At 39.5% G+C, this 24,192-nt stretch overlaps 1 protein-coding gene across 1 annotated transcript in view; it reads right to left on the reverse strand.

Annotated features, from left to right (window-relative positions):
- LOC129462644 (EF-hand domain-containing family member C2-like) overlaps nt 1-24,192 on the reverse strand; it is a 154,248-nt gene that overhangs the window by 32,180 nt on the left and 97,876 nt on the right. The gene's annotated exons all lie outside the window — the stretch shown is intronic.

Consider the following 24,192-nt stretch of genomic DNA (forward strand, 5'->3'; position numbering starts at 1 on the left):
ACTGGAAATAATTCAGTTCCCAAGAATCATGAATAAACAAGGGAATAGAAAATTTTATTTGGCCTTCTGCTAGAAAGAGGTCTTTCAGAATAAAAGCTTTCACTTCTTTCAGGTATTTCTGGACATTATCATTTAATAATTCTAGATTCTCCTAGTCAAGAATTTCCAGAGTCTAGGAAATCCCAAAGCATTGCTGTTGACCTATCTAAAGGAAATTCTTTTAATCTCCATCTACTTCTCAAGTTTCCTGGGTTCTTTTGTTTCAATTTGGTTTTGCTTTTGTATTTTTAAGGGGAAATGAATGCAAAATCCAACCAAGATGATCCCTGAATTTCAGCAAGTCAGGTCAGACAATCAATTAGTAATATTGGCAGGCGGCTCACTATATGGAAAACACTGTAAAAGGCTCTCTGGCATTTGAACTTTTCAGGGTCTGTTATCTATTTGCACTGTCCAAGCATATAGATGATCTTTCAAAGCCACAAACTGGTAGGGCCACTTAAATAAACTGAGTAATAGCAATAACCTCTGCCATTTGTTGAGTACTGCGTGCCAGGTCCTGTGCTAGCAAGGACTTCTGGCATCTAGCCTAGGAGGTGGTGCTACTATTATCCCCACTGTACAGATGTGAACTGAGGCACAGAAATGTTAAATAACCTGCCTAATGTCACAAAAGCCAGAATGTGAACCCATGTAGTCTGGCTCTAAAGCTCATGCTCTTGCCTACTACTCTATCCCTCTTCTGTTGGGACACAGAAGGCAGAGAGAAATGATGGAGTGGGGCTCAGTCAGGAAATGTGCCTAAAGGCAGTGGGGTTTAACCTGATTTGTTACGGACCTCTATTGCCTTTATTGTCCATCATCTCTGCTTTGAGGGCTATCACTAACCATTATTTAAAAAGTAAGAGAAAATAATTTCAGAAAACTTGAGTCACCAACCATCTCTGACAGAGGGCTAAGTAACCACGAAAGAGCCACTCCAAGGAAAGCCCCTGGCTCCACTACAACGCTGGTCAAGAAACAGTCATGCCATGTGTGTTTTTACACTACACCATCATTAAAAGCATTATGTTTGGGGCCAGGCGTGGTGGCTCACGCTCGTAATCCTGGCACTTAGAAAGGCCAAGACAGGCAGATCGCCTGAGGTCAGGAGTTCGAGATCAGCCTGGCACATGGTGAAACCCCATCTCTACTAAAAATACAAAAATTAGCTGGGCATGGTGGCACACACCTGTAATCCCAGGTGCCTCGGGAGGCTGAGGCACGAGAATCACTTGAACCAAGAGGCAGAGTTTGCAGTAGCTGAGATCATGCCACTGCACTCCAGCCTGGGTGACAGAGTGAGACTCTGTCGCAAAAAAATAAATAAAAATAAAAAAGAAGATTATAGAAAAATAAATCTAAAAGTTAAAAAAAAAGTTATGATGTCTGGGAGGCTGAGGTGATTGCTTCAGCCCAGCAGTTTGAGGCTGCAGTGAGCTATGACCATGCCACTGTACTCCAGCCAGGGCAACATAGTGAGAACCCATCTCTACCAAAAAAAAAAAAAAAAAATAGCTGGGCATGGTGGCATGCACCTATAATCCCAGCTACTTGGGAAGCTGAGGCAGGAGGATCACTTAAGTTTAGGAGTTTGAGGCTGCAGTGAGCTATGATCATACCACCGCACTCCAGCCTGAGTGACAAAGACCCCATCTCTAAAAAAAGTATGGTATTGATTGATATTTATTGGTATGATAGATGTCCACGCTATGTTCATAAATGTAGTATGATCCCAGTGAAAAATCAAGATACAGGTGCACATATGGTCATAGAAATAAGACCAGAAGGATGCATGCCAAAACATCAATAGTATCCTGAATGGCTGAGATGTCTTTTAAAAAAAAGTATTTCCATTTTTTTCTGAATTTTTATAATAATCAAATATTTTTTCTAAATGAAAAAAAAATTCGAAAGCATTTCCTTTTGAGAATAGGATATGGCGTGAAGAAGAGAAAGTGGCATGTTCCCAAGAACAAGGAAAAAGAACATGTGGAGCAATAACTAGAAACTTTCCATACACCTTTCACTAAGCTTATTATAGCACCACCAGAACATAAACGTTTATTTGCCTTTTCATTGGATAAACTGAAATTATCCTGGCTTCACTGCAGTTAAAATTTATATCTGCTGGGTTTCTGTATGTTTGGGTTTTAAACAGCTCAGTATTCCAGTTTTACATGACTTTACATCAAAGTTTCAAACAAGCTGTGCTATATTTGAAACTGCCGACAGCCCTGCAAGGCATCAGGGGCTCCTGGAGCGGCTGCCTGTGTGGCTGCTGTGCCCACATAAGGCAGGTTCCTGCACCAGGAATCTCAATCAGGATGTACAAGCCTCACCTTGCAGGCCTCAGATGGCTGTCTCCACTCTGCCCCGCATTTGCCACATGTGTGTTTTTCAGGACTCATCCCCGCCCTGTTAAACTTTAGTAGGATTCACAAAGAATTAAATATCCAAAGTCACGCATTCCATTTATTGTGGTAAAATACACATGGCATAAAATTTGCCACCTGTGACATTTAGTATATTCACAATGTTGTACTACCACCATCTCTATCTAGTTCTGAATCATTTCCATCACCCCAAAGAAACCTCATACCCATTGAGCAACCATGCCTCTTTCCTCCCTCCTTCCTAACCCTCCTCCCTACCCAGAATCTGCTATCTCTACAGATTTGCCACATTCTGGATATTTTATATAAATGGAATTATGTAATATATATTCTTTTGTGATTGGGTTCTCTCAGCACATTTCCAAGGTTCATCCATGTTGCAGCATGTATCAGGACTTCATCGTTTTTCACGGCTGAACTCTTACTCATTGTACTATTATACTATTGTTCATTCTATGAATGTGCCATATTTTGTTTATCCACTCATACATAGACCGACATGTGGGTTGTTTCCACCTTTGGCTGTTGTGAATAGTGCTGCTATGAACATCTGTGTACAAGTTTTTGTGTAAACACCTGTTTTCAATTCTTTGGGGCATATATACCAAGGAGTGAAACTCCTCGGTCACAGGTAAGTCTGTTTAACCTATTGTGGCACTGCCAAACTGCTTTCTGCACACTCTATTTTTGCTTAGCAGCAGCCACAAAAACATAGGTCCAACTTCCATCAAGCATAGCCCGCCCTTCCTCACCTGAAACATCATACTGAACTTGAAATAAGATCTGATACCAAAATCTAATCTCAGTACTTCTTGACCAATCATTTCAGGGAAATAAAAATGTATTTTAAAAGCATTTGTGACTGTATTGATCTTGTGTCCTGTAATAATTATTACTAATCTTGAAGATTTAGATAGCAAGTTACCTTTGCCTTTAGCCAATATTGCACTACATTCCTGGCACTAATATTTTATAGAGTATAATACTATAATATCACAGTATTATTTAGTTAATCTTATAAAGGATGCTGCCATGATTTTCTCTTGACTTTTGTAACTAAAGTCATAAGACTCAAAAAAATGCCAAGATGCTCTAGGGTATTGAGAATTCTATGCAGAATTCTGAAACATGAAACGCTAAACAGCTTTATAAGACATAATTCCATTAAAGTCATCCAGTAAAATGGTGAATCAAAACTTCCTTTTAAAGCTCTGAATCTCAGGGTATTTTCTTACTTGTTGCATCATTGAAGTCTAAGCAATGTCTTTCAAATAAACTAAAAAAAAAAATTAAGTTTTAGCATAAACAAGGGCTCAAGAGCCTAAGCCTTCAGACCCTAAGGCATACAACAAAATCTAGTTGAGCCTAAATTAAGCCAAGCAGCAGTTTTGGCGACAGTTAGGTAGCATCCTTTCTCATTACTTTCAATTTGATACTCATCAAATAAAATGTGTTTTGCTTCCTGTAATCAGAAGCTGTGCCCACCTGCTCATATCCTACCCTCCCTCCCTCAGGCTTTCTCTTACACTTGCGGGCCTAAGCTGCCCATACAAAACAGAAACCCTTGCTGTATTGTCACTTATATTCCAGCATGTCATACTGTGGTTTTGTTCATTGTTGAATCTGTGGCTACAGTATTGTCAGACAGTAGGGGTGGTAGAGATAGCTGGTAGAATATGTGTCAGAGGAAGGAGAGATGGGAAAATACATCACAGAGAGTCCGATACAAATGTCTGACCAAACAGGTTTTGCTATAGGCCTAACTAGAGTTTAATGCCATATACAAAGCTCTTCAACTTCACTGGAGAACAAGGCCACTATAGATGGCCACTTCACTTCGGCTTCATACTGCCCACCTTCAGAGAGCACAGTTATAGACTTGTGGTATAAGTGGTTTCTTCTGGAGTTATGCAACATGGTGGCCTCACAAGAGAGACCAAGGAATTCCAAAGAAAAGGAAAAAAAAGGGATCACTGTAGACTATCAGAAAACTACTCCAGCTGAGGTCACAAGCTTGTTTTCAACTGGGAGGTAGTGTGGAAAAAGTGTGAGCTTTCAAATTACATTGACCTGTATTAAAATTCCAGTCCCACTAATTCACCAGTAAATGGGAACTGTGAGAAACTACTCAACTTCTCTGAACCTCAGTTCCTTATCTGTGAAAGGGGACAAGACCACTTGTGAAATAGAATTTTATTTTCCTATAGAAGCCAGGATGATATGTTAAAACAGAAGTCAGATCATGTTCTTTGCCTATTCAAAACCCTGTGAGGGCTTGCCATCTCTCTCAAAGTAGAACTCAAAAGTCTCAAGATGGCTTACAAGGCCTTACATGATCTGGCCCCTCCTCTGTCGTCGCTAGGAATTCACCCTCTACAACCCTTCCCATCCTTCCCTCCACACCTGTCTAAAACAAGCCAGGCACAGTTCAACTTCAGAGCCTTTCTACTTGCTGTTCTCTCTACCTAGAATGGAATGTTCTTCCCCGAGACAGTCACATAGGCTGTTCCTTCACCTCCTGTTGGGCATCTTATCTTGTTAGATGTCATCTTCTCTGTGAGGCCTTCTCTGGCCAACCTTCTTAAAAGCGTGACCCCTGGCCGGGCGTGGTGGCTCACACCTGTAATCCCAGCACTTTGGGAGGCTGAGGCAGGCAGATCAGCTGAGGTCAGGGGTTGGAGCTCAGCCTGGCCAACATGGCAAAACCCCATATCTACTAAAAATACAAAAATTAGCCGGGTGTGGTGGCGCATGCCTATAGTCCCAGCTACTTGGGAGACTGAGGCAGAAGAATCGCTTGAACCTGGAAGGCAGAGGTTGTAGTGAGCTGAGATTGTGCCATTGCACTCCAGCCTGGGCAATAAGTGCGAAATTCCATCTCAAAAAAAAAAAAAAAGTGTGACCCCTTCCTCTACAACTCTGGCACTTCTTAACACTTTTCCTGCTTTCTCTTCCTCAGTGTCATTCATCACACTCTAACGGTATATAATTACTTATTTTGAAGACAGTCTTTATCTCCCTCCCACCCCCACTGGAGAGTAAGATCCACAGAGAGTAGTGGTTTTTGTCTACTTTGTTCATTGTTGAATCTGTGACACCTTAAATAGCCCCTGGCACATAGTAAGCTCTCTATAATGAATAGTCTGATGAATAACTGAAAAATGAGGATTAAGTTAGCAAGATATAAAATGCATTCAGCATAGTACCTTGAACTATGAATGCTCAATAAATGATAGCAATTTTTATTATTCTCACCATCTCACAATGGAGATAATTTCAAATTGTATTAAACTGAAAGGACTACTTCTCTTAAGTTTATCTTGGAGAAATGTGACATGCTTTTGATGACTCTGAAACCTTAGAATCTATCTGCAGGATATAAAATGAAAATGGCATGCTTGTTTTAAACAGTCATATTCAGGAGTAAGTCTAAAGTGCTAAAGAAATAAACTCCAGGTGTGCCTTCTTGTATACAATGAATAAATCTGAAATGCTCCATAAATACTTAATTTTTAGAAATTGAATTAGATGCCCTCTTTCACTCTCTATTACATATAAAGATAAGCTGTCTTTATCTTGGTCATTTTAAATTGGCAGTGGCATCTAACAGCTTTAAATTCCTCTAATTTCTGTCAAGTTCTTAATGACAAGCAAGCACACTGAACCCTGAAATAAATAATAAATCCTTTTTTTTTAAGAGGCGGTGTCTCACTTCACACGCAGGCTGGAGTGCAGTGGTGTGATCATGGCTCACTGCAACCACAAACTCCTGGGCTCAAGCAATCCTCCCACCTTAGCCTCCCAAGTAGCTAGCTCCACAGGTGTGCACTACCACGCTTGGCTAATTTTTAAACTTTCTTGTAGAGATGGGGTCTTGCTATGTTGCCCAGGTTGGTCTCCTAGGCTCAAGTGATCCTCTCACTTTGGCCTCCCAAAGTGCTGGGGTTATAGGTGTGAGCCACTGTGCCTGGTTTAAAGAAATCCTTTTGAAACTAAGTATTTACATACTATAAATAACAGCCAAATTCATCTGCCTTGTAAATTGATTTTTTGATATATTTTCTCAAAGAGAAGTACATCTGCAGTGAAAATCATTGACCCTGTTGTCTTATTCCAAATAAATGTAAGTAGCTTCATGTTTTCTCTGTATTACTGTTCTAATCTTCATTTCACATCAACTATAATACTATGGTTTTTTCCTGTTTTGACATGTAATAGAATGTACATGGTAATTTTAATTTATTTAGTTTGAAATTCAGTATGTCTTGGTGCACTAGACTTCAGGCCTGTTTAAGTGTAGCCAAACAAAATGAGATATTTTCATGCAGTTAAGAGTAATTGCTGTATACCATTAACATTCTATTCTTCATAGAAGTATAATTTTAGAAATTCTTTAAAATGTTCATCTATAATTCGCCCATGATTTGGTACAATATGCATTTAAACAAGCTAAAGCAACAGTGGGTTTTTTAGTTTTGTTTTTTAAATTGTGTCAACATTTTTGGTAACTGTTAACAGCAAATGAAGTCTCAATACTGGTGGCTTAACTTGCAAGGTAAGCAGGAGTGAATATTCATTTCATTTACAAGCAGAGTTCTTCGTTTTCTACCACTGCCTTTGCATTAACACCCACTTTATGTTCAGGGATTATTCGTCTCCAAGCAAACCCCATTTGTTTGGCTTTTTGTTTTTAACTGTCTCTCACTTGGTTACCAGATGGTTTAGAGGCCTACAAGACCATGGTGAGCTCTGTGACAATCAGGGGGCCTTACATGATGAAGGGTGCCTCCAGATCAACCCACAGGTACTTACTGATCACACAACGGGTGAATACAAAACAGTCTGTGCCGTATCGGTGCTTGTAATCAATTTAGTAATTCAAGATTTACTCACATCAAATAATTATCAGTAATATAATCAGATTCTTAAATCTTTTTGAACACACACTTAAAAATGTAAAATTTGGGCCAGGCACAGAGTTTCTTGCCTGTAATTCTAGCAACTCGGGAGGCCAAGGTGGGAGGGTGACTTGAAGCCAGGAGTTCAAGGCCAGCCTGGGAAACCTAATGAGACTCCACCTCTACCAAAAAGTTAAAAAATTAACCAGGTATGGTAGCACATGCCTGTAATCCCAGCTACTCGGGAGGCTGAGGTAGGAGGATCATTTGAGCCAATGAGGTCAAAGTTGTAGTGAGCTATGATCATTCTGCTGTATGCCAGCCTGGGTGACAGAGCAAGACCATGTCTCAAAGGAAAACAAAATGTGTACATATATATATGCTTTACTCCATTGTAACAGTAATACATTTCCAATTATAGAGATTTTGGATAATATGCAAAAGCAAGGAAAAAAAGAAAAGAAAAACAATACACACTCTTGCCACCCAAATATAACCAAGTAAACATCCTGGTATACTCCTCTGCAGTCTCTTTACTATGCATGGGCATTTGTCTTTTTCTTAATAGGTGTGAACATATTTTCATCTTTTTCACTTAACTAATACATGTCCATGTTATTACAGACTATTCTGAAACCAAAATGCTAAACCATACTTCTGTTACTAGATATTACATGTTTTTTCAAATTTTTATATAAATAATGCCATAATGAGCATCTACATGCATAAACATTTGTCTGTATTTACAATTGTTCCCTTCAGATGGCGTTCCAGAAGTACAATTAGTGAGGCAAAACAAAGGAACATTTGACCAGCTTAGGCAACATAGCAAGACCCCGTCTCTACAGAAATTTTACAAAATTAGCTCAGCATTGTGGTGTGTGCCTGCAGTCAAAGCTACTTGGGAGGCTGAGAGGCAGGAGAATTGCTTGAGTCCAGGAGTTTGAGGCTTCAGTGAGCTATGATGGTACCACTGCATTCCAGCCTGGGTGACAGAGTGAGAAAGTATCTCAAAAATGAAAAGTAAAATAAAAATTAAAAATAAAGTAATGCTTAAAAAGGCCTTGACACATAGTACTAAGCTGCTTTTACCCTTCCATCAGCAATGAGTAACAGCCCACAACAATGGAATATCCTTTCAAAAAGTGTTTCCTGTCAAACATGGAGACAGAAGTAAAAGAAAAAAAAGTGTTTTTTTTTTCTTTCTTTAACAGAGTCTCATTCTGTCACCCAGGCTGGAGTGGAGTGGTGCAATCTAAGCTGACTGCAACCTCTGCCTCCTGGGATCAAGTGATCCTCCCACCTCAGCCTCCCGAGTATCTGGGGACTGCAGGTATGTGAGGTATGTGCCACTACGCTCAGCAATTTTTTTTTTTTTTGGTAGAGACGGGCTTGGCTTTTTGTTTTGCCCAGGCTGGTTTCAAACTCCTGGGCTGAAGCCATCTGCCTGCCTCAGCCTCCCCAAAGTTGGGATTATAGGCATGAACCACCATGCCTGGCCATAAAAGGTGTTTCCTAATTCAACAAGTAAAAATGATGTCTCATTTTAATCAATAATAATTTGATTACTAATAAACTTCAACATCTCTTCCCCTTATTTGTTAAGAAATATTTCTTCTATTGTGTTCTGTCTGCACACATCCCTTGTCCATGAATCCATTCATTCATTCATTCAATAAACACTGATTGAATATTAACTTTATGTCAAATGATGGAGAATAATAGAGGAATGGACCAGATTTGACCCCCAACCCTCAGTATCTACATCCTAGAATTAATCACAGACTAAAGGGAAAGCCAAGTCAATGAAGTAGAAAAATTGCTACAGAAAAGATATGTCCAAAACCTCCATCCAGTCTGACATGTGTATACATATAGGGAGAAATCCAGGAAAGCTTCACAGCAGAGCTGGTAGCAGAGCAGATCTTGAAGATGAAAGGCAATCTGCCAACCAGAGAAGTGGGAGCTGAGTAAGGGAAGAAGGCTGAGAGGAATGACAGAAAGAATCATATCCTCAAAGATTCAAAGAGGGCAAGAAGAACCAGGTGTGGTGGATCACACCTGTAATCCCAGCACTTTGGGATGCTGAGGCGCGTGGATCACTTGAGGTCAGGAGTTTGAGACCAGCCTGGCCAACATGGTGAAACCCCATCTCTACTAAAAATACAAAAAAATTAGCCAGGCATGATGGTGCACACCTGTAGTCCCAGATACTTGGGAGGCTGAAGCAGGAGAATTGCTTGAACTCGGGAGGTGGAGGTTGCAGTAAGCCGAGATTGTGCCACTGCACTCCAGCCTGGGCAACAACGAAGCAAGACTCTATCTAAAAAAAAAAAAAAAAAAAAGAGGGCAAGAAGATGGTATAATAACATCTGAGAAGCTGTACAAAGTGTTAATAACAGGCAGAGACATTATCAAGAGCTCAGTGTATGTCAAACACTGATCTGCTTCACACACATAGACTCATTTAACCCTCATGACAATCCTTTCAGTAGGAACTTGGTTCCCATTTTACTGATGAGGAACTAAGGCCCAGAGAGCTTTAACAGATTGCCCAAGGGCACAGTACTATTAATAGTAACTAGTGGAGCCAAGAATTGAGCCACGATGTTCAGGATTCATAGTATGATTAGAATATAGTGAAAACAAAGCAAGAGATAAATTAGAGAGCTGGCAGGCGGGGCCCAATCATGAGAGGTGCATGTGTGCGCCATGTTAGGATGCCCAGGTTTTCTTCTTTTGGTTAACGGAGTCACTTGAAGGGTGCTGAGCAAGACAGAATTATGAGCAGAGAGTTAGAAGCCCCACCACTCAGGAAGCAATGCAGAGGTAGGCATGGGAGTGCTTCTGGGATGAAGAGAATGGGCTGAGGTTGCAGCTCAGAGGCATAAACTAGAATTAAATGTGCTGGACCTCGGATGGACTCTAAGCCTCTTGTTGAGTGTCTGGGAGACAGGGCCATCATGGAAGCCAGTTTGGACAGCAGGAGGGACACCTTTTCTACCGAGATGAAAAAGGAATGCCATGTGGGCATGAGTGTGGTTGACATCTCAGGATCTCTCTATGCTCTATTAAACTGGAGATGAGGTTTTCTGTTATAAATTGGAGGAAAATGGTGAAGTTAGGAGCTTAAGAGTGAGAAACTCTGAAATATCCATTGTGGAGAGTGGAAACAGGTACAACTAGGCCTTGATTCCCTCCTTAACTGCTTCTTCATCCTCAGCTACTCACCAATCCGATCCATCAGTTGTCCAGCTTCTCATCTGTGCCTTTGATTTCTATTGGCCCTTTCCTTTTGGACCTCATTGGTCCTTTCCTTTCAGCATATAGAATGTTCATGTCTCTCTCAACTTAAAACAACAGCAAAACCCAGTCCATGACTTTCTGCCCAGTAAAGTCGTCCTGGTAGTGTCCACCAGCCTGCCAGAACCTGTCTTCCACAGCAGCCTGGTGACAAGAAGCCACAGCAGCAGTGTTTGGCAGTGGTCTGGCCCTCCCCAGACAAACTGAGCATCCCTGGGGTTCCTGGACAACGAAGGGCAAAGGAAAAGAGAAGAGGTCTCAAGAATATACTGACAAATCTCCAAGAGGAATTCCAGATAATATGGCAAATGCGAATTAAATGAGAAAGTAAAAGAGAGGTGACCATATGCCAGTCTGGAGCAGGTGGAATGTGTAATGATGGTTCCAAGGGCAATCAAGGAGTTCACATTTATGGTGAAGATTTCTCTTGATTTTTTTTCTTCCTGTCACCTTATTTTGTGTTTTCATTTTTTCATGTATTGTTACTATTACCTTATACTGATTGCTTCTTGTCTTTTGCAATACATCCTAAATATAGCAGGTTCTTGAATAACATCACCTCGTTCAACATTATTTTATGATAACATTGATGGGGAAAAAAATGGCTCCAGGCTGGAGCCAATGTCTGCATGAAGTTTGTACTTTCTCCCCATGTCTGTGTGGGTTTTCTCTGGTTTCTTCTCACATCCCAAAGCTGTGCACATGAGGTGAGCTGGCATGTCTATATGGTCCCAGTGTGACTGAGTGTGGATGTGTGAGTGTACCCTGCAATGGGATGGTGTTCTGTCCAGGGCTGGTTCCCACCTTGTACCCTGAGCTGCTGGGACAGGCTCCAGCCACCCATGACCTTGAACTGGAATAAGCACATCGGAAAATGAATGAACAAATGAATACGAATTAGGACAAAACAAAAACTCATCAAGTCTATGGCAATAAAGGACATGGGACAAAAGCGCTCAGCAAGCCTGCTCTACTTGTAATTTTTTGGTTTTGAACTGCAAGGTGGGAAAAGATGCTCCTTAAAATGTTCGCTCTGCAAACATTTATTCCCTGATTTAACCCATCAGTACCATGGCCACTGCCACTCACTGATTCACCAAAATTGGGTAAATCATTGTCTTGTTTTTATTAATTTTTTTTTGAGACAGTTTTACTCTTGTTGCCCGGGCTGGAGTGCAATAGTGTGATCTCAGCTCACTGCAACCTCCGCCTCCCGGGTTTAAGCAATTCTCCTGCCTCAGTCTCGTGAGTAGCTGGGATTACAGGCATCCGCCACCTCACCCGGCTAATTTTTTGTATTTTTAGTAGAGATGGGGTTTCACCATGTTGGCCAGGCTGGTCTTGAACTCCTGACCTTAGGTGATCCACCTGCTTCGGCCTCCCAAAGTGCTGGGATTACAGGCATGAGTCACTGCACCCAGTCTGTTTATATTTCTTAAATGTATGTATAGCTGACATTTATTTCGGTGCTTGATATTGTAAGTGTTTGGGTCTTTATTTAGAAGTTTGGTGACTTTTTTGTGAACAGAAATATGCTATAGGAACTTAACTTTCGTTTATCTCAATTAGCCTAAGGGAAAATTGGTTTCATTATATGTCATTCACCTAAAGTCAGTTTCTAAGAACCTACTGACAGCATTAAGGACTTACCATATTTGGTTTGCTCTTAGGTTCTGCAATTCCATTTAGAATCCTATTCTTGATTAACTTGAAATTGCCCTAAAATATCTTAAACCTATATATACCTAATTATCAAAGAAATGGATGAAATATGATTTTACATTCAGATGAAATATGAGGAATTTTACCATTAGTCTCCTTATTCTGAGTTTCAGTTATTTTATTTGTGGCATAACCCATTTCATCTACCTTTTTAATTTTTCTAATCATGTCATTCACCTCTTTGAAATAATGTTTTCGCTTTGAATTCACATATGTAAGCGCGTGTGTGTATATGTGTATAAAACCTGTTTTAATGTCCAATGCTGCTCCAATTTTTAAAGATAAGATGTCCTCCTGAGTTCTTAATTTTTGATTTTTTCATCATGTTCTGGATTAAGTTATTAAGGTAACATATTACTTTGAGCAATTCACTAAAGAAACTAGATATTTTTTGTTTTCTTAAAGGTTTAAAAAACATTTCTATTGTTCCATGCATAAAAAACAACTTGTTTACCCTCAAAGCACTGAAGATTTAACCACTGCCTCTTGTGTATTGCCTGAGGTCATACCTTTTTGGGTTTTAGAGCATTGGTTCTGCTGGTGATGGTGGTATTTTTAAGCATTGTTTTGGATAAGTTTGCTTTGATGCTTGTAAGAGTCTTTTATGTGACCTTTCACATTTTTGCCAAGTATATTTAATGATCTCTTTTCGTATATTTTACACGGATCACAGTGAATTCTCTCAACTTACAAATACTTTATTTAGCTTAGAAAATGATTTTTTAAACGATCTTTGATTATCACTTTAGCTGTTCTCTCTCTACCTTCGTTTCTGCTCTCTTCTTTGTCATTGTTTCAATCCCTCTCTAATTTTGCTCTCTAGGTGGTATTTCTAAAGATAGTTCTCTGGCTTATTACCAAGTTTCTGCAGTGTCCAGTTTTCTATTAGTGCCTCTAATTTAATTTTTAATTCAGAAAATGTGTTTTGTAAGTTTTAACACATCTTTCTTTATTCTTCTCTGCTTGCTTCTCAAAATGGCTTGCTCCTGCTGAGACTCTGATATATTTTGTTGTGACCATAATGAAAATTCTAAGGCCCCCCAACCATCTGAATGGACCCCTCCTCTCAACCAAGCACATTCCAAAGTTAACCTGAAAAACTAGTTCAGGCCAGGATGGGAAGTGGGAGCCAGACATGCTTCATTATACCCTCCTCCCTTTTGGAATTATTGATAGAACAGACTTTTTAAGTCTCATTAGAAACATGTACAATCTATTCTCTCTGAAGCCTGCTACCTGGAGGCTTCATCTGCATAGTAAAACCTTGGTCTTCGCAACCCCTTATAATAACACAGACAATCCTTTCTATTGGTAATAACTCTTTCAACCCATTGCCAATCAGAACATCTTTAAATCTACCTATGACCCAAAAGCCTGCCCTAACCCCAACCCCTTCAAATTGTCCCACCTTCCTGGACCAAACCAATGTATGTCTTACATGTATTTATTGAAGTCTGAAGTCCCCCTAAAATACATAAACCAAGCTGTGCCCTGATCTACCTTGGGCACACATCTTGGGACCTCCTCAGGCTCTGTCATGGGCATGTCCATAACCCTGGCAAAATAAACTTTTTAAATTGATTGAGACCTTTCTCAGATACTTGTGATTTGCAATAACATAACTAGTTTCTTAGAACAAACAAAAAAAAACTAACTTTTCGTACAATAAAACTAACTTTTCAGAATCTGTATGGATTCTCCTACACTGCGTGGTTTAGTTTTTCTCTGCTCATGCAACTTTACAAAGAGGTCCTGGGCAATGGTGTGTGGCTATGGCTCACAAATTCCACAGGCTCTGTCACAGATGGCATGCATGTGTATGTGTCCATGTGTGTAGACAGAGGCAGAGTGGTCAAGGAAAGGAGGGACCTAGTTGTATCCATTCTAAATAAATGTGCTGAATCACTATGAAAAGAGGGCATATTTATTTAGGGAAGGAGGGTGGGAGGGAGGAAGAAAGACCAGCTTTTGATTTAGAGACCAAGAAGCCAAATTTGGGATAGGTGCTTGGTAGCAAAAGAAGAGGATGAGGGGCAGAGCAAAAGCTGGGAGCCTTGTGCCAATGCCCCAACCACTGACAAAGGAATTCCAAGAGAGGCTCTCCATGCAGTGTTCCAGAGTTGTGTAGTTCACAACCAGCACAACCCTTAGCAGTGGCTCTTCTCTGGGACCACTGAGTCACATGGAAGCCCCAGGGTAGACTTTTGGGCTTGTGCTCAATTGACAAATTGTCATTAAGACAACTAGGTCTCGCATGCCAGGAAATAAATCAAAAAGGCAGAAATATAAGTCCATCAATGAATAAAATGATTTACTTCCTTCCCAGAATATGAAGTAGGAGAATTTCTTACATTTGTTGTTGTGGCCTATTTTTTTTATTTGTTTTGGGTCTTCTATGAAGAATTCTGAGCTTGGGAGAGGGTAGTACTGGGCTGAGAATCAAATCACTTATCTGAATTAGAAGTCATAGACACGATCTAGGCAAGTTACCCAGCTACATTTTGACAGTGGCTGGAACTTTGAAACTTTGCAATGTCAGTAAGAAATCATTTTCAATCCAGATAATGTAATGAGAACTTGTTCTTGGCTCCTTGTTTAAAACACTCTGTGCTTAAATCGTATGTAATGGATCCCAGCATGTAACCACAGAACATCAGTCCTAAACATAGCAGTTTTCAAAGTAATGGAAGAAATCCATATGCTGATAGCTTCAACTCTAAAACTTAGGTGGCTCTAAATCAAAAAATAAAGTAAATATGCTCACCTAGTGTTTCACATTTCTATTATAAAATATAAGGGAAAATGGGCACAAATAATAAAGATCAAACAAAATGGGGAAGCTGGTTGTCAGTTATAACCCTAACTTCCCTGCCACTTCAGGGGCCCAGCCATATTCCAGCTTAGGGAGGGAGTGTGCAACTCTAGCAGGCGCTGGCACAAAGTTCTACCCAGGTTACAGAATGGTCACTCACAGGGTCCAATTTGTACTGAGCTCATTTGTCGCAATGGTAACTAGCCACAACCAGAGCCACTTCATGCCCAAGCCTCCTGCAGCAGGGAATTAAACCTGCATGGTGGCAGCAGATACAACCGGTGCAGGGGGCCTCTGTGCCTCAAGGGGCAGTGAGCTTTTCTCAAAGTCATTTCCATTCCCTCTGTGGGATACTGCATCATTGCCTTCAATACCTCCTTCTTGCTATCTACACCGTTTCCCATGTCACTGTGCTGTCACATTCTCCAAAGGGGCACAATTTTCCTGTTCTTTGACAATGGGGTCAGCCACAGGACTGGTTTTGGCCAAGAGAATGACGTGGAAGTCAAAGTATGCCAATTCTGCGCCTAGGCCTCAAGAGGTCTTCTTGTTTCCTACTCCGACTGCACTTCTGCCATCACCATGAGAACAACATACTTGGGTTAGCCCGCTGCTCCTTGAAGGAGAATGACAGACATGTGGAACAGAGCCATCCCAGCTGGGCCCAGCTCAGATCAACGAATGCCCAACCGACCCAAGGACCTGTAAGCTAAATAAATGTGTGTGTGTGGTTTTTTTGTTGTTGTTGGTTTTGTGTGTGTGTGTGTTTTTTTTTTTGCGTGACAGATTTTCAGATCATTTATTACACATCAAAATTCTGGCAATTGATGACTGATGTCCAGCTGATTTTTATATTTCTAGTAGAGATGGGGTTGCACCATGCTGCCCAGGTTGGTCGGAAATTCCTGGGCTCAAGTTGTCCACCAGCCTTGGCCTGCCACAGTGCTGAGACTACAGGCATGAGCCACCACACCCAGGTTACAGTTGCTTTATGAACACCATGAACGCATCATGGTCTCCTCTTTTGCACTGACTTCTAGGAAGCTCAGAGCCAGGCCTGTGGCTGACTGCTAGTAAATGCCTCCAACTTCAGAACCTGTAAATATACTCTGTATGCCAGCCCCACTCCTGGCTCCCCTGTTCTTTCTTACTTGCATTTTTTCTTTTATTTTTAGCATTTGCATATTCATTTTATCCTACAGAACTGTCTACATCTTTCTAGCTTGCCTTAAATCCAATTCTGAAACAAGGCAAAATAGATAAATATAAAAATACATACAACAGTGAGAAGAACAACTGAAGGGGTATTTACTCAGAAAGTGTTTTTTAATCCTACTCCAACTGCCCCCATTCCAAAAGACAGTCTTCAGAAAGGCAGAGTCAAGGAAAAAGATTTTAATCAGAGCCAAGATCTCAAAGTTGATGGAGACAGCTACTGAGTCATCCAGGGGCACATACATGCTTTCTAGACCCAGGGTGTAAGTTCCATGTGGCCAGTGGTAAGAAAAAGTGGATGGAACTAATCTCATGGATATTTGCTGGCTTAGTGCTTAGCATATGTTAATTCATCTAATGCCCCCAGTAAGCTCTTGAATGATTCTCATTTCAAGATGATGAACCTGAAGCATTAGAGAGGCAGAACGAATTGTCAACCTTAGCTAGTTTGATTCTAAATCTTAACTTATGAAATTGCTAGACTGCCTGGTGCAAATAACAGCTCTGCAACTTAATATGTAATTCTGGCTACATTCCTTAACCTCTCTGCTTCTTAGTTTCCTCATCTGCAAAATGGGAATAATAATAGTGCCCACTTTGTAGGATTGCTGTGAGGAGTAAATGAGTTAATATGTAGAAAGCATTTAGTGCAACATTTGTCACATGGTAGGCAGCAAGCATATAAATGTTAGCTTTTATGATTATTTTAAGTGGTAGAATGAATCATCCTTCAAGAAAGGTCAAAATAAGTCTAGGAATGCCTGTCAATATGATCCTATTAAGTGAGAGAAAATTGAATCCAAACAAAAGGCACCACCCACCTTTGTTCATTCATTCATTCATTCATCCATCTATTATCCAACTAACACGCATGTGGGAATAAAAAGATATGCTGGGTAGCACCAGCCATAAATAAAATGAGTTCAAAGAGGCAAGGATTACTCTGAGCTGCGGTGGTAAGGAATATCTTAAGAGAAGAAATATAATTTAGTTCATGTCTTCAGGAGCAGGCAGAAGAAACTGGACAGCAAAGGAGAGACCCCTCCAAAATGGTGTGGGGAAGAGAGTGACCCAGATTGGCAGCACAGAACCAGCAGTCCAAGGCCACAGATGAGGCTGGCACTCCCAAAAGGCAGCTCATTCATCTCTGAGCCTCTATCATCCACCATGGGACCCGATACAGAGCATGTGCGCAATATATGTTTATTGAATGAAGAAAGAATAAACTTACATGATTAAACACTGTACTATGTGGCACGCCTTCCACACCCAGTACTTTGAGTTGCAAAATTTACTGGAATGAAAAGCCTTCCCTATGGTGGCCCAAGTGCCATTACCCTCCTGCCATGCAGTATCCTCTCATTTTATACCCTAATTTTTACATCATAACTCTCCCTCTGAGGAACTACAAATTAGCATTTACTTACTGATCCCATTTTTGAACACAAAATTTGCAATCTAATTAAAGAAGAAATCATGGGTGGCACTAACCAGTTCATTTCTTACCAACTAAATGGCTATATAGCGGCCTTGCTTTTATTCATAGAAGCTTCATTTAGAAAACAGACCATTAGAACATTGTATTTTGGATGAAACAGTAGTTTCACTGTTAATGATTTCCTGATTTCCACAAGAATATAATCATAGAAAAAGAAATAAAATAAACACAATACAAATATATGTGTATATATAAAACCCCAGAAAAAGAGTTGGTCCTTTTTCCACTCTTTAGAAACGTAAGAAACACTCTATCTGTTTTGGCACAACATTATATGGTTTATTTATTCTAAAATGCCAATAATTTTTTCTAGCGTCCCATAAAATTCAAGGTTATAAGAATGGATGTGCTTCAAAAATAGAAAGAGAGAAGCTTGAGCATGATTAAGATTTTTAAATAGTGTAACTGATTTTAACTAGGCCTATACGATCACAGCCAAATCCAGTTTAGCATAGGTAACAATAATAATGTGACATTCCCTAATAATAACGTGTCTAGTCAGTATTTTCCACAGTGTAATTTTAGAGAGTCTTATGGTATGGGAGAGAGATTGTGCATGGCAAAATGGTAGACTAGGCAGCAATTAAAACTCACACTCCTGGCTGAGCTTGCAAAAAACAGAGAGAAATGTCCCCAGGTACCAATGCAAAGAGGTAGCTGACGGCCAGAGAGGAAGGTGAACAAGCTAATAGGTGGCAGCAGGATGAGAGGTAGTTGGGGTGGGAAGGAAGGGGGATCAAACCCTGTAGCAGGTAAGAGCTTAGATTTTTAACACTCACCGGGGCACAAAAGACAAGACCTCCAGTCCAGGAGAGCAGCAATTGGGAACTCCTACACATTAAACCTATGCATAAAGCTAGAACTGTAAAAGGCTGCCAAGTGAAGTGAAAGAATTAATCAATTCTACCCATTGGACAAGAGAGATGACAATGAGGCTTTTCTCGACTGAGTCTCTAGGTATAAAAAAATAAGTTATCTGATAGAAATCAAAGCCAATATTCCACCTAATAAGAATTTGGAGTATACATTTATTTTGCCCACTTACGATATAAAGCTCTGATATAGTTCACATGTTTGTCCCCTCCAAATCTCACATTGAAAGGTAATCCCCAGTGTTGGAGGTGGGGCATGGTGGGAGGTATTTGGATCATGGAGGCAGATCCTTCATGAATGGCTCAGCGCCATCCCCTCAGTGATGAGTGAGCTCTCGCTCTGAGTTCACATGAGATCTGTTTAAAAGAACTTGACACCTCCTTACTCTCTCTCTTGCTCCCTCTCATCATGTAATATGCCAGCTCCCCCCTTTGCTTTCTGCCCTGATTGTAAGCTTCCAGAGCTCTCACCAGAGGCAGATGCTAGCACCACACTTCGTGTACAGTTTGAAGATCCATAAGCCAAAATTAATATTTTTTATTTATACATTACCCAGCCTCAGGTGTTCCTTCATAACAAAAAAAAATTGACTAACCCACGTTCCAAGGCAATTAATTAACATCAAAATTAGTATGAAATTAGACCAGTTTATAAGCTAGCCTGGAAGGGTAAAATAAAAATTACTCAAAGAGTTCTATTGCCAGATGCTAAAATTAGCAGGTGAGTTTGAGAAAAAGTAGGGTTTGCATAGTCTCAAAGTATCTCTTTCAAGGTATTTATTAAGTGCAAAAGGAAAGATAGTAACTTTCCAATGGAGAAACCTGGCAGACATTACCTGAATCAAGTGATCAAGGCCAACATCACCAGTAGTAAGACATACTGACATCATGAACCACTTGATACGATGTTCTAAGAAGGAGACAACATCATTTCTGTGGTATTCTTTCCAAAAGTGTATAATCTCAGTCCAACTATGAGAAAACATCAGACAACTCCAAATTGAACAACATTCTACAAAATAACTGACCACAATTCTTAAAAAGTACCAAGGTCATAAAAGACAAAGAAAGGTTGAGGAACTGTTACAGACCACAGAAGACTAACAAGAAACAACTACTAAATGCAGTGTGGGATCCTGGATAGGATCCCGGGACAGAAAAATGACATTAGTAAAAAATTGGTAAAATTCAAATGAAGTTTTTAGTCTGTAGAATTGTCCCAATGTTAATTGTTTGGGTTTAATAACTGCACTGTGGTAAGATGTTAACATAGAAAAAGCTGGGTGAGGGAAATATGGGAATTCTAGTTTGGTAAATTTTCTGTAAGTCTACAATTAGTTCAACATAAAAGATTTCTAAAAAACTACTCTAAATGGTCAACCAAAGCAACAAAGGAACAATGAAGTGGAGGAATAAAGTCCAATTGAAGATGAGCTCAGAAAACAAAAGGAAACAATCCACCCTAAGTCAGCAGATATAACAGAAAAATTGGCATTCCATGAATTTGGGACAATAGAACAAAAATCAGTAATGAACCATGAAATTATTATGTTTAAAATTATTAAAGAGATAAAACACAGAGAAGCCATAAGAACAAGATGCTATGGAAAAGAACAGAAACATGAAACAACAATTAAATAGTACAAGAATAAGAAGGCAGAGTCACTGAATCAATGAACTAGATGGGACATTTAAGGAAAATTCCAGAAATGTAGCAGCACAGAATGAAAAATAAACGAAAAGAATGAAAGATCAAAAGACATGGAGAAAAAGGAGTTTGACAGGATGTTAAGAGAGAACAAGAACAGGTTGAAAGTTTGAGAAGGAAAACAGGCAAAATGAACAAGAGAAGTTATTTGAAGAGATAATGCCTCAGAATAATTCTCAAACTGACGAATTATAAATAGTCCCAAGATGCATTGTAATAAAACAGCAGAACACCAAAAACAAAGAAAGACAGCCAGAGGGAATAAAGGCTGATGACTACAAAGGAACAATTATATTAACAAGAGATGTACCAACAATGGAGGCAGAAGACATAGAGTATCTTCAAAAGATAAAAGGAAAATAGTTACATCTAGAATTATGTACCCGTTTAAACTTCAAAAGTAAGAGAAAAATACATGCATTTCAGAAATTAAGACTTAATTCCCAGGGTTATGAAGCAAGTCTTATTAAATATCAAAGAATAAAGAAGACGCAGACAATGTTCTCTAACTAAATGTAATAAAAAGAGAAATTAAGAACCAAATGAGAGTAACTTCATACATATATGGAAATGTCAAAACAAATTTTTAAATAATTAATTGGCAAAAAAAGAAATAATACTAGAAAATATTCATATATGGAGGATAATAAACACTAAATACACCACACCTAAGTAATACTCAGAAGGCAAATTAAAGCCTTAGTACATTTCTTAGAAAAGAAACACTGAAAATCAGTGAAACAGATACCCAAGTCAAGAAGTTAGAAAATAAACACAGAGAAAGTACAAAGAACAACATGATAAAAATAAGAATAGAAATTGATGAATTAATGAAATAGAAAACAAAGTTTAAAAAGAGGGTTAACAAGTTAAAATTTGGTTGTGTAAAAAAAATCTAAAAAACAACTCTAGTAAAATCGATTTTTTAAAACGGTACAAATCCACAATAACAGGAGTAAAAAGGTGATAAAAAATTAAAAATTAGGTGAAATGGAAAAGTTTCTAGAAGCTACATAATTTTCAAAACCAACTCAAGAAGAAATAGAAATCTGGAATAAAATGTATTAGACGAATTGAATCATTAAAAATCTACCAACTGAAAAAAGGAAGGGCCATATGGTTTTACAGACAACTTACAGAAAATCTTAAAAAAACTGACATAATCCAGCATATAAACAGAACCAAAGACAAAAACCACACGATTTTCTCAATAGATGCAGAAAAGGCCTTTGACAAAATTCAACAACCCTTCATGCTAAAAACTCTCAATAAATTAGGTATTAATGGGACGTATCTCAAAATAATAAGAGATATCTATGACAAACCCACAGCCAATATCATACTGAATGGGCAAAAACCGGAAGCATTCCCTTTGAAAACTGGCACAAGACAGGGATGCCCTCTCTCACCACTCCTATTCAACATAGTGTTGGAAGTTCTGGCCAGGGCAATCAGGCAGGAGAAAGAAACAAAGGGCATTCAATTAGGAAAAGAGGAAGTCAAATTGTCCCTGTTTGCAGATGACATGATTGTACATCTAGAAAACCCCATCGCCTCAGCCCAGAATCTCCTCAAGCTGATAAGCAACTTCAGCAAAGTCTCAGGATACAAAATCCATGTACAAAAATCACAAGCATTCTTATACACCAATAACAGACAGAGAGCCAAATCATGAGTGAACTCCCATTCACAATTGCTTCAAAGAGAATAAAATACCTAGGAATCCAACTTACAAGGGATGTGAAGGACCTCTTCAAGGAGAACCACAAACCACTGCTCAATGAAATAAAAGAGGATACAAACAAATGGAAGAACATTCCATGCTCATGGGTAGGAAGAATCAATATCGTGAAAATGGCCATACTGCCCAAGGTAATTTATAGATTCAACGCCATTCCCATCAAGCTACCAATGACTTTCTTCACAGAATTGGAAAAAGCTACTTTAAAGTTCATATGGAACCAAAAAAGAGCCCGCATCACCAAGTCAATCCTAAGCCACAAGAACAAAGCTGGAGGCATCACACTACCTGACTTCAAACTATAATACAAGGCTACAGTAACCAAAACAGCATGGTACTGGTACCAAAACACAGATATAGACCAATGGAACAGAACAGAGCCCTCAGAAATAATGCCACATGTCTACAACTATCTGATCTTTGAAGAACTTGACAAAAACAAGCAATGGGGAAAGGATTCCCTATTAAATAAATGATGCTGGGAAAACTGGCTAGTCATATATAAAAAGCTGAAACTGGATCCCTTCCTTACACCTTATACAAAAATTAATTCAAGATGGATTAAAGACTTAAATGTTAGACCTAAAACCATAAAAACCCTAGAAGAAAACCTAGGCAATACCATTCAGGACATACGCATGGGCAAGGACTTCATGTCTAAAACACCAAAAGCAATGGCAACAAAAGCCAAAATAGACAAATGGGATCTAACTGAACTAAAGAGCTTCCGCACAGCAAAAGAAACTACCATCAGAGTGAACAGGCAACCTACAGAATGGGAGAAAATTTTTGCAACCTACTCACCTGACAAAGGGCTAATATCCAGAATCTACAATGAACTCCAACAAATTTACAAGAAAAAAAAACCCCATCAAAAAGTGGGCGAAGGATATGAGCAGGCACTTCTCAAGAAGTGCAGCCAAAAAACACATGAAAAAATGCTCATCATCACTGGCCATCAGAGAAATGCAAATCAAAACCACAATGAGATACCATCTCACACCAGTTAGAATGGCCATCATTAAAAAGTCAGGAAACAACAGGTGCTGGAGAGGATGTGGAGAAATAGGAGCACTTTTACACTGTTGGTGGGACTGTAAACTAGTTCAACCATTGTGGAAGTCAGTGTGGCGATTCCTCAGGGATCTAGAAGTAGAAATACCATTTGGCCCAGCCATCCCATTACTGGGTATATACCCAAAGGATTATAAATCATGCTGCTATAAAGACACATGCACACGTATGTTTATAGCGGCACTATTCACAATAGCAAAGACTTGGAACCAATCTAAATGTCCAACAACAGACTGGATTAAGAAAATGTGGCACATATACACCATGGAATACTATGAAGCCATAAAAAATGATGAGTTCATGTCCTTTGTAGGGACATGGATGAAGCTGGAAACGATCATTCTCAGCAAACTATCACAAGGACAAAAAACCAAACACCTCATGTTCTCACTCATAGATGGGAATTGAACAATGAGAACACATGGACACAGGAAGGGGAACATCACACTCCGGGGACTGTTGTGGGGTGGGGGGAGGGGGGAGGGATAGCATTAGGAGATATACCTAATGCTAAATGACGAGTTAATGGGTGCAGCATACCAGCATGGCACATGTATACATATGTAACCAACCTGCACATTGTGCACATGTACCCTAAAACTTAAAGTATAATAATAATAAAATTAAAAAAAAAAGAATGTCTGGAGCTTTAACTTGGAAGATTCTATAACTGGAAGCTTGAATCATGCATGACAAGGGCCATTAACTGAGATATCAGCTGGGGCTCTCAATCAAATTACCACGCACATATGGTTGGTTTCTCCGTGTAGCCTGGGCTTCTTTATAGCATAGTAGCCTCAAGGTGGCAGGACCTCTTACACACGCAGTAGCTCAGGTTCCAAAGGGAAGTGTCATAGCAGACAATGCACAACCTGCATCTTTTCTAACTTGGCTTGGAAGTCACGCAGCATTAC

This window comes from Symphalangus syndactylus, chromosome 14, assembly GCF_028878055.3.
Source record: "Symphalangus syndactylus isolate Jambi chromosome 14, NHGRI_mSymSyn1-v2.1_pri, whole genome shotgun sequence".
Taxonomy (NCBI): domain Eukaryota; kingdom Metazoa; phylum Chordata; class Mammalia; order Primates; family Hylobatidae; genus Symphalangus; species Symphalangus syndactylus.